At 40.4% G+C, this 10,023-nt stretch overlaps 1 protein-coding gene across 1 annotated transcript in view; it reads right to left on the bottom strand.

Annotated features, from left to right (window-relative positions):
- RAB22A (RAB22A, member RAS oncogene family) overlaps positions 1 to 10,023 on the bottom strand; it is a 65,062-nt gene that overhangs the window by 37,171 nt on the left and 17,868 nt on the right. Inside the window, exon 3 of the mRNA XM_007449456.1 lies at positions 9,116 to 9,195. The gene's annotated coding sequence lies outside the window, so the exon portion shown is untranslated. The remainder of the gene's footprint in view (positions 1 to 9,115; positions 9,196 to 10,023) is intronic.

Below are 10,023 nucleotides of genomic sequence, written 5' to 3'. Positions count from 1 at the left end.
AAGAGTTTGCACGCCGCAACTAAGAGTTCGCATGCCACAACTAAGGAGCTGGTGAGCTGCAACTAAGGAGCCCGCCTGCCACAACTGAGGAGTCCATGTGCCGCAACTAAGGATTTGGCAAGCTGCAACTAAGGAGCCCACTGGCTGCAACTAAGGAGCTCACTGGCCACAACTAAGGAGCACACATGCCACAACTAAGGAGCCAGCGAGCCGCAACTGAGACCTGGTGCAACCAAGTAAAAAAATAAAATAAAAATTATTTTTAAAAAAAGAAAGAAATTGACTCATTAAACTATATTATACAAAGACAACTTGAAGGCCACATGCATTTTACTAATCATTTAAAGAAATAAGAGCAATTTTATACAAACTCTTCCACAGAAGAGCTTCTCAACTAGCTTTATAAGGGAAGCAAAACCTTCATACCAAATCTGACATGTACATTATAGAAAGTAATATTACATGACAATCTTACTCAAAGGTCCTAAAAAAAACACAGTAAACTAAAGCCAGTGATATGTAAAAAGAAAAATATATCAGAATCTAAGTGGATTTACTCCATGAAAATTCAACAATGTTATTTACCACATTAACATCAGAAAAGAATAATTACAGGATCAAGCCAATAAATGTAGAAAAATATTTTGGTAAATTCCACACTTATTCATGTTAAAAAAAAAAACAAACAAAACTCCAGCATATGATAAAAAGAAGGACACTCTGTAATGTGATAAGGTGTATGTACAAAAACCTTACAGCAAACATATTTAATGGTATGATAGAGAAAGCTTTCCTGCTAAGATTAAAATAAGATAAGAATACCCAGTATGAGCATTTCTATTCAACACTGTACTGTAGATCCATACTCAACTCAATAAAAGATACAAAAAGTTTAAGTTTTAGAAATAAAGCTATTTCAAAGCAATACCATTTAGCATATTGACAGCAGAAAACTGCACTGAAACATCAAACCCCTTGGATTAAATCTAACAAAAGATGTGCAAGTCCACTACACAGAAAAGCAGAAAAAAATGCTCAGAAAAAATAAAGAAGCCTAACAAATGGAAGAATAATCTATGTGCATGTATTGAAGATGCAGTATCATACAGATGTCATTTCTCTCCAAACTAATCTATAAATTCAATGGAATGTCAATCAAAAACACAGTGGGGATTAGTGTGTTGGTGTGTGTGAAAACAGATAACACTAATGTTTACATGGAAATGTAACAGGCCAAGAACAGCCAAGAAATTACTGAAGAATAAAATAGAACTACTCATACTACTGAACATTAAGACTTACTACAAAGATACTGGATTTAAGAAACTGTGACACTGGCACAAGGACCCAGAAAAAAGACTAACAGTCTCTTTAAAAGATCACTGGCTAAGGCAAAAAATAAGTGTATTGTGGACTTTATAAGATGCAGAAATAAAATATATGACAATAATAACACAAAGGATGAGCGAGGGGAAATGAAAGTATACTCTTGTAAGGAGGTTCTTATACTATACGTGAAACCGTATATTATTTGAAGGTAGGCTGACAAATTGAAGAAGTATATTGTAAATCCTAGCACAACCACTTAAAGTAATAGAAGACGTACAGCTAACAAGCCACTAGTGGAGACAAAATGGAACCATTAACATGGGCAGTAGAAAAATACAGCAAGATGGTAGATTTAAGCCAAACCATATTGATAGTTACAAAAAATAAAAATGGTCTAAACCAGTACTATACAACAGAGCCTTCTACAATGAGAACTTGAAAGGTAGCTAGTGTGACTGAGGAACTGAATTTTAAATTTTAACTTAAGTTCAGATAGCCACATGCAGCTACTGTATTAGACAGCACAAGTGTAAACACTCCAAATAAAAGGCAGGACCCATAATGCTGTCTGCAAGAAACTCACTTTGTTTTATTTTTTGCGGTACACGGGCCTCTCACTGCCGTGGCCTCTCCCGCTGCAGAGCACAGGCTCCGGACGCGCAGGCTCAGTGGCCATGGCCCATGGGCCCAGCTGCTCCGCGGCACGTGGGATCCTCCGGGACCGGGGCACGAACCCGCGTACCCTGCACTGGCAGGCGGACTCTCAACCACTGCGCCACCAGGGAAGCCCGAAACTCACTTTAAATATATATAGGTTAAATGTAGATGTGATGGGAAAAGATATGCAAACAGTAACCAACAGAGAGCTGAAGAGCCTGTATTCATATGAGACCAAGTAGAATTCAGAATCAGGACTGTTACCAGGGAAAAAGAGGCACATTTCATGATAGTGAAGGGGTCAAGTGATCAAGAAAAATAACAATGCTACATGTAGGTACACTCAATAATAAGAGCTTCAAAACATCAACAAAAACTGATCAAACTAAAAACAGAACTAGACAAATCTTCAATTAGGGTTGGATTTCAGACACTCCTTTCACTTCAAATAAGGGGGAAAAAAAAATCAGTAAGGATACAAAGGAGAGGAACAGTGCTGTTAGCCAAGCTGATAATTAAACATTTACAGAACACACCACACAACAGTAGCAGAATACATTCTTTTCTGGTACACATGGAACATTCATGAAGGCCACATTCTAGGCCATAAAACAAATGTCAAATGTAAAAGGTTTGAAATAATACTGAGTATGTTCTCTGACTACAACGGATTTAAACTACAATTCAGTACTAATTTAAAATATCTGGAAAAATTCCCAAATAACTGTAAGTTAGAAAACATACTTCCAACAACTAACAGGTCAAACAAGTCACAAGGGAAAGAAATACTTTGAACTAAATGAAAATGAAAACACAACATATCAAAGTCTGTGGGATTCACTCAAACCAGTACTTACAGGGAAATTTATAGTTCTAATTGTATAAATTGCATATATAAAAAAAAGCCTTAAAAAAATCAATATTATAAACTTCCACCTTAAAAAACTAAAAAGGAAGAAGTCAGGCCAAAATAAGCAAAGGAAGGAAAAAATGAAGATAAAAGCAAAAATCAATGACAAGGAAAAGAGTGAAATATTAATGAAATAAACTGATTCTTTGAGAAGACCATTAAAATCGCTAAACTTATAGCTGGACAGATCCTAATGACATTAAAAAGATAACATAGGAATATTATGAACAACTTCATGCCAATAAATTAAAAAACAGATACAATGGACAAATTCTTTGAAGACACAAACTACGAAAGCTTACTCAGGAAGAAATGAATAGGCCCATATCTATTAAAGAAGCTGAATTGGTAGCTAAATTTTTCTGACAAAGAAAACTCCTTGCTCAGATGGCTTCATCCATTGATCAAATGGATATAATTTATGAATTATACCAAACTTTTAAGGAAGAAATACCAATTCTACATGAACTCTTCCAAAAAAGTAGAAGAGGAAAAAACACTTTCCAACTTAATTTTATGAGGCCGTGATACCAAAACTAGAGAAACATATTACACAAAACTACAGATCAATATCCATCATGAACATGGAGGCAAAAATGCTTAGCAAAATTTTAGTAAATCAAATTCAGTAATGTATTAAAAAATTCATATTAACCAAGTGAAATGTATCCGAGGAATGCAATGTTGGCTTAATATCTTAGTATCAATTGTTGTAATTCACTGTTTTAAGACTGAAAAAGAAAAAGCATAAGAACAGTTCAAAAGATGAAAAAAACCACCTGGCAAAATTCGACACAATTCTTGATAAAAAAAAAAATCTCACCGATTTAGGGATAGACGATAACATTCTCAACATGATAGTGGGCACCTATAAAAAAAACCTAGAGCCTAGATGTCTAACTTAATGGAAAAGACCGAATGCTTCCCCCACCAAGATTAGGAATAAGGAAAGGATGTCTGTTCTTACCACTTCTCACAGTACTGGAGGTCCTGGCTCATGGGCTAAGGCAGGTAAGAGAAATAAAAGGCATACAGGTTGGAAAGAAAGAAATAAAATTGCCTATTACAGATGGCATGATTGTGCACCTAAGAAAATCCCAAGGAATCTATTAAAAAGATGCCTGAACTAACTGAATTTAGCCAAGTCACACAACACAAGGTCCATATGTAAAAATCAATTTTATGTCTATATATTAGTAACAAACAATTGAAATTTAAAAATTCCATATAATCTATAGTGACAGAAAGCTTATCAGTGGTTGCCTGGAGCCAGTGGTAGGGGTGGGGATGAATACAGGATGGGACAAAAAGGAACAGTTTGGAGTGATGAAAGTGTTCTACATCTTGACTGCAGTGGTGATCTCACAGATGTATGAATCTGTCAGAATTCATCAACATGTTCACTAAAAATGGGTGCATTTTATTGCATGTAAACTATACTTCAGTAAAGTCAATTAAAAACACAGATCAATGGGATATAATAAAAAATCCAGGGGCTTCCCTGGTGGCGCAGTGGTTGAGAGTCCGCCGGCTGATGCAGGGGACAGGGATTCGTGCCCTGGTCCGGGAAGATCCCACATGTCGCGGAGTGGCTGGGCCCGTGAGCCATGGCCACTGAGCCTGCGTGTCCGGAGCCTGTGCTCCGAACAATTCGTAGAATAAGGTTGAAAATTAGAACTGCAGAGAAGTTCAGAAATAGAAACCAAAAAAAAAAAAAAAAAAAAAAAAAAAAATCCATAAAAAGTGCACTATAAATACAGATGCTCAATTTATGACAATCACGGCTCAGCATACAACACTGAATTACGGATGGTCTAAAAGAACAAAAAAGGGATGAGGATTACTGGATAACCCTGTTGGAATTAAAAAAAAAAAAGCCAAAACGCCCCAAAACTTAACGTTTATTTTACATCTCATCCAGAAATTAATTCCAGGTAAAATTTAAATCTAAATCTGAAAAGTGAAACAAAATTTCTATAGGATAACAGGAGAGTATTTTCATGACCTTGGTCAATCAAAGTTTATTAAAAGGACATAAAAAGCACGAACCATAAAGAGAAAGATTGATCAAATGGATATATTAAAAGTAACAACTCTTCATTAAAAGATCCTTTCAGAGAGTGAAAAACCTTAGTCACAGAGTGCGAGAAAACATCTGCAATGCTCAGAACCAACGAATGACTAGTATCCGGAATACGTACACAACACCTACAAATCAATAAGGATATGACTGATGACCCAACAGAAAAATGAACAAGATTCTCAAACAGGCAACATATCCAAATGACCAATAAACATATGAAAATGTGTTCAATAGCTTTAGTCATATGGGAAACAGAAATTAAAACCAGAATGAGGTACTACTGCCCACCCTCCAACACAGCTAAAATTTGAGACTGATAATACCAAATGTTGCAGCTGTTATGGAGCAACCGGAACTCCCAAACACTGCTGGTAGGAATTGGCGCAATACTTTACAAGGTAGCTACTAGAGTTAAGATACATATTCCTTCTGACCCAGGAATTCCACTGCCAATTGCCAAAGAAATTCCATACATATGGGCACAAAAGACACGTACGAAAATGTTCATAGCAAAATTGTTTGTAATAGCCTCAGACTAGAAACAACCACAATCTCCAACAACAGAATAAACTGTGGTATATTTATCCAATGAGTTACTTACCATACAGAGATGAAAAAGAATAAACTATTATTACATGAAATGACACAGATGAATCTCACAAGGTTTGAATAAAATAAGCAGATACAAAACAATACCTACTGGTCTAATTCCATTTAAATAAAGTCTAAAAAAAAACTATAGTGTTAGAGGCTTATTAAAAAAATAACAGTTGCTAAGAAATAACAAATGCTTACCATATGCCAAGGACCATTCTAACTCATTTTTATGTGTTTAACTCAACTTTCACAACACTCTGTAATGAGATGCAACTTATTCTCCCAAATGTGCAAGTTTAGTCACAAAGAGGTTAAATAATTTGCTCAAGGACACACAGCGACTACGTGTTAGACCTGGAATGCGAAGGCAGCTAGCCTGGCTTGAGAGCCTGCATTCTAAACGCTACACTGATGCTCAGTGGTAGCGCTTTACTGAAAAGATGGGGGGAGGGCAAATGAGCAGAGGGAGGTGGGAGAAGTAGAATGACTAATGCCCATCTCTCAAGAAAACAATCAGTAGATAATGCCTAAAATTTGGTGATGGGGTGGGGGAGAAGAGAGAAGGGATCAAGAATTAGCAGTATATGCATGTTACGAAAAAATCTGGAGGAAAGATCAGAAAAAAGCAGCTAAACAACATCACAACAGTAGTTGCCTCTAGGGAATGAGTCAGAGTGGACCAGGGGACTGTTAACTTATAAGCCTTACTGATACAGAAAAAAACCACATGCACATTACTTTGCTAAAAAATTTTTTCAAGATTTTAAAAATATGTAAATATTTTTAAAAACAACAATGCTATCATGTATTGAGCCCCAGTGTCCCTGGCATTTAGCTAAACATTTTAAATACAGTATCTCATGGAATTCCCCTAACAATATGGAATTGGTGCCAGTATTACTATGATTTTGCTGATGGGGAAACGGATTCAGGGTTAACTAGCTGGCAGGTGGCTGAGTCCATGTCGGAACCACCACGAGGGAAGATGAAGGTCTCGAAGTCAACAAAGAACAGGTATGGAAGGATATTCAGGAGGAGCCCTGGACAGGAGCTGGTGACTCATGCTGGCTTCAGGGAGGGGAGGCGACATTAGGAGGGGGATCTGAGAAGGATGCCCAGGTTGCTGGCTTGGGTACCTGAGGACACGTTGGTCCTTTTCTCTTCCACAAGGTCCACGGAAAGAGGAGCAGAGGGCCGAGCCTCTCATGGGGAGTTTATGAGCTCAGTCACAAATACGCAGAGCCCCTTAGTGTTTGGGAAAGTCACTCTATGGAGGACGCACTGTGGGGAAGACCAAACACGTATGAACTCAGCAGGGGGTGGGGCGGGGCGGGGGAGAAGACTGAGAGGGATGGTCACGGACCCAGGGAGAGTAGGAACGTCTGGGGCCTGGCCCTGCTTCCTGCCCAGCCTCTGGGCCACCCATCCAATGTGCCCTGTCCCCGACCCTCACAGCTCCTGCTGTCCCCCGTGCTACTCACTGCCCTCAACACCACCAATCGTTACCTTCCACTCTTCAAAAACTGTTTTTCGAAATACAGTCCACTCATCTTTCAATATTGAAATGTCAGGGCTTCCAAGCGCCTCACACCCTCACTGCTCCCCTCAGGAAGCAGTCATGCCCTTGGGCCTGGGTGAGGCCCCGGCTACAGGCTCTCACAGGTGCTCCACATTCCTCCTCTGGAGCACAGAAAATGGTCGAAGAAATCACTTCCTGTACTTTAGTTACAGAATATGTCTCTCTCCTTCTAGGAGAGGTTCATGAGGGCAGGAGGGGCTGGCAGACTTTTTCTGAAAAGGTACAAATAGTAAATACTTTCAGCTTTGCAGGCCACAGGGTCTTGGTCACAACTATTCAACTCTGCCATCATAGCCCGAAAGCAGTGCAGACAACATATAAATGAACGGCTGTGATGTGTCACGGTATCACTTGATCTACAAAATCAAGAGGTGGGCCAAACGGCCACGGTTTGCTGAGCCCTGGTCTAAATCACCAGCCCCCAGTCTAACATCCGGCATACAGCAGGCACTCAGTGAATGAAGAAAGAAAGAAAAAAGCCGTTGCTTTGGCAATGAGATGGAAACAGGTACTGAGGGGAGGTGGTTTCAGTGGAACGGTGGGGTGGGATGGAGACAGCAGGGGGCTGAGAAGCAGCAGCTGAGGAAGCAGGAAGTCCTCTTTCCGGAGCCCCCCGTTTGGCCAGCAGGCTTGCGGGACGGCCCTGTCTTTGGGGAGCCTGTCTGCAGGCTCTGACAGGGGAGAAGGCAGGGCTCCAGAGCTCAGGTGTGTGTGGGGCTGGTTCTGAAGGAGGAGGACACCTGCTGAGGACAGAGGAACGAGGACTGTGGAAGGGACGAGGGGGAAGCCTCGGATCCTCTTCCCTGTGACACGTGCGCCTGGACCGCTTGGTGAAGAGAGCGGGGCTCGGGGAGGTGAAGAACCCCGGCGCCGGTGGGGCTGCGAGGGCTGGCCTCCCAGGACAGGGCCGCAGGCCTGAGGAAGACCCTCCGCCTTCCCTCTCCTCTGGTGAGACAGCACTTCTAACCAAGCTGGCGTTTTGGTTTTTAGTGCTGCCTAGTGTGAGGTGTGTCACTCACTGAGTCACTAGCACAACCTGCTATCACTTCCTGTCCCTTCACTTTCCCATGCGGGTAGTGACAGGCAGGCCCAGAGGAGGATGAGTTCACACTTCAAACATGTAGACGTACCCAGTTCTTTCTTGAAGGATACTGAAAGGCATTTTAATTTCAGAGAATTAGTGGCTGTTTCATCTTGGTGCCTTCAAGTGTGTATGTGTATGCTGTAAAGTACTTCCCGATTAGGCAGAACAGAATTTTTCTTTAAATGGAAGATACCCCTCGAATGAGGCTTTGCATAGTAGCTATCTAGTCTTACAAGCCTAACAAAGTATTCACACCCACGAAACACAACTTCTCACAGAGAAAGTATTAATATTATGATATTTAACCGGCCTGAAAAGTTTTCCCAGAGTCGAAAACCGACAGCCAGTCAATTTCACTTATTCTAAGACCCAGATACCCGGAAAAAACTTCCATTTTGACATTAATTTGTTAATTCTTTACTGCTATTGGAACGTGTAGTAGCAGTGCTGGAACGTGTGAGAAGGGTTTGGACCCCAAACTATTTTTTACGAAGAACTGAAGTCACCTAAAATATCTTTTAGGTGACATGCCGGGGGAAATAAAAGTATTAGGGCCTGTTTTCTTCTGCCTTATTTCAAGGTGTAATTGCTGTTACTATTCATAGATCGAAGGCTCGATGTATATTCTAACAAGTAAAACTTTAATTCATACTTTCATTTTGAGGTTTTCATTCCTCACAAATCAAAAGACAATTTTCCTAAAACACATCAATCCTCACTCCACCATTTCAAGTTCTTCTAGACATGATGGGAACCACTGTCTCCAAATGCACTAGAGTTTAAAATGGGGATGCCTAACCCCTGTAACACAGCCTTTATTTGAATGGACTTTTCAACACACCTTTAGATGCACATTCAATAAACTTGATCTCTTACCCTATTGTTGGGTTGATGTTCGGATCAAAACTGTCTTCCACGAACCGCCACACAATACTTGATTTACCTACACCTGTATCCTGAAAGAGAATGAGAGGTGAAGAAGAAAGTTTTACATGCTTGCATACACCAAAAACTACCTTGTGCCCGAAGTTCAGGAATTTTGGGAAAATCATTCCAGATATAGGTAAATTTCAGAAGTTAAGAAACACAAAAAGGTTTTCATAAAAATTCAGTGGAGTAACTAGGAGATTTCAAAATGTATTGTAGGAGAGGGGTTCCAAGTTTTTAAGAGACAGGATCTTCTGAAAGATCCAAAGTTTCTGCTTACTGTGCAAAGTGACAAACTCACTTGCTTTATAATAAGTCTAAGTGAACTATGAACTCTTGAACTACTGAGTAATCCCTGATAAATCCCAGCCCCACCCTATCTAGGAAGGGGGAAGACTAGTTATTGAAATCTTTTTCAGTCTTTAAAGCAGCAACTCAGGCAACAGAGCATCAATTTCAGAAAGTATGTTCTGAAATAGCAAAGTTGCCTTGACAAGTCAGGAAGCTGAAGCTTCACACTAGTCTTTGGGGCTTCCTGATTTGAATGTGCCCCCGCCCGCCCCAAGGAAAGTAACTCTGTGAGAAGGGTCAGAGGTATCCCACAAGTTCAAAAACACCAAGCAGATGGCAAAGGAGACTCTACTGCTGCTCGTAAAACCTAAAGACCTGTTACTGGCTGTACTTTGCAAGACTTGGCCAACTCCTAACTAGGACCTGGGGAAGCTATTTAAGAGCTGCTCTTAACCCAGATGCAATGGAGAGGCAGGGAGGGCTCTTCACCCTTTGGGTGGCGGGAAGAGACCCTGGGCTCCAGGGAGGGACGAAGGGGAAGGTCCCTCCCGCCAGCAAAACCTTCG

Source organism: Lipotes vexillifer, unplaced genomic scaffold, assembly GCF_000442215.2.
Source record: "Lipotes vexillifer unplaced genomic scaffold, Lipotes_vexillifer_v1.1 scaffold524, whole genome shotgun sequence".
NCBI lineage: Eukaryota > Metazoa > Chordata > Mammalia > Artiodactyla > Lipotidae > Lipotes > Lipotes vexillifer.
The sequence above is the reverse complement of the archived record's forward strand: the minus strand, read 5'-3'. Positions and strand labels throughout refer to the sequence as shown.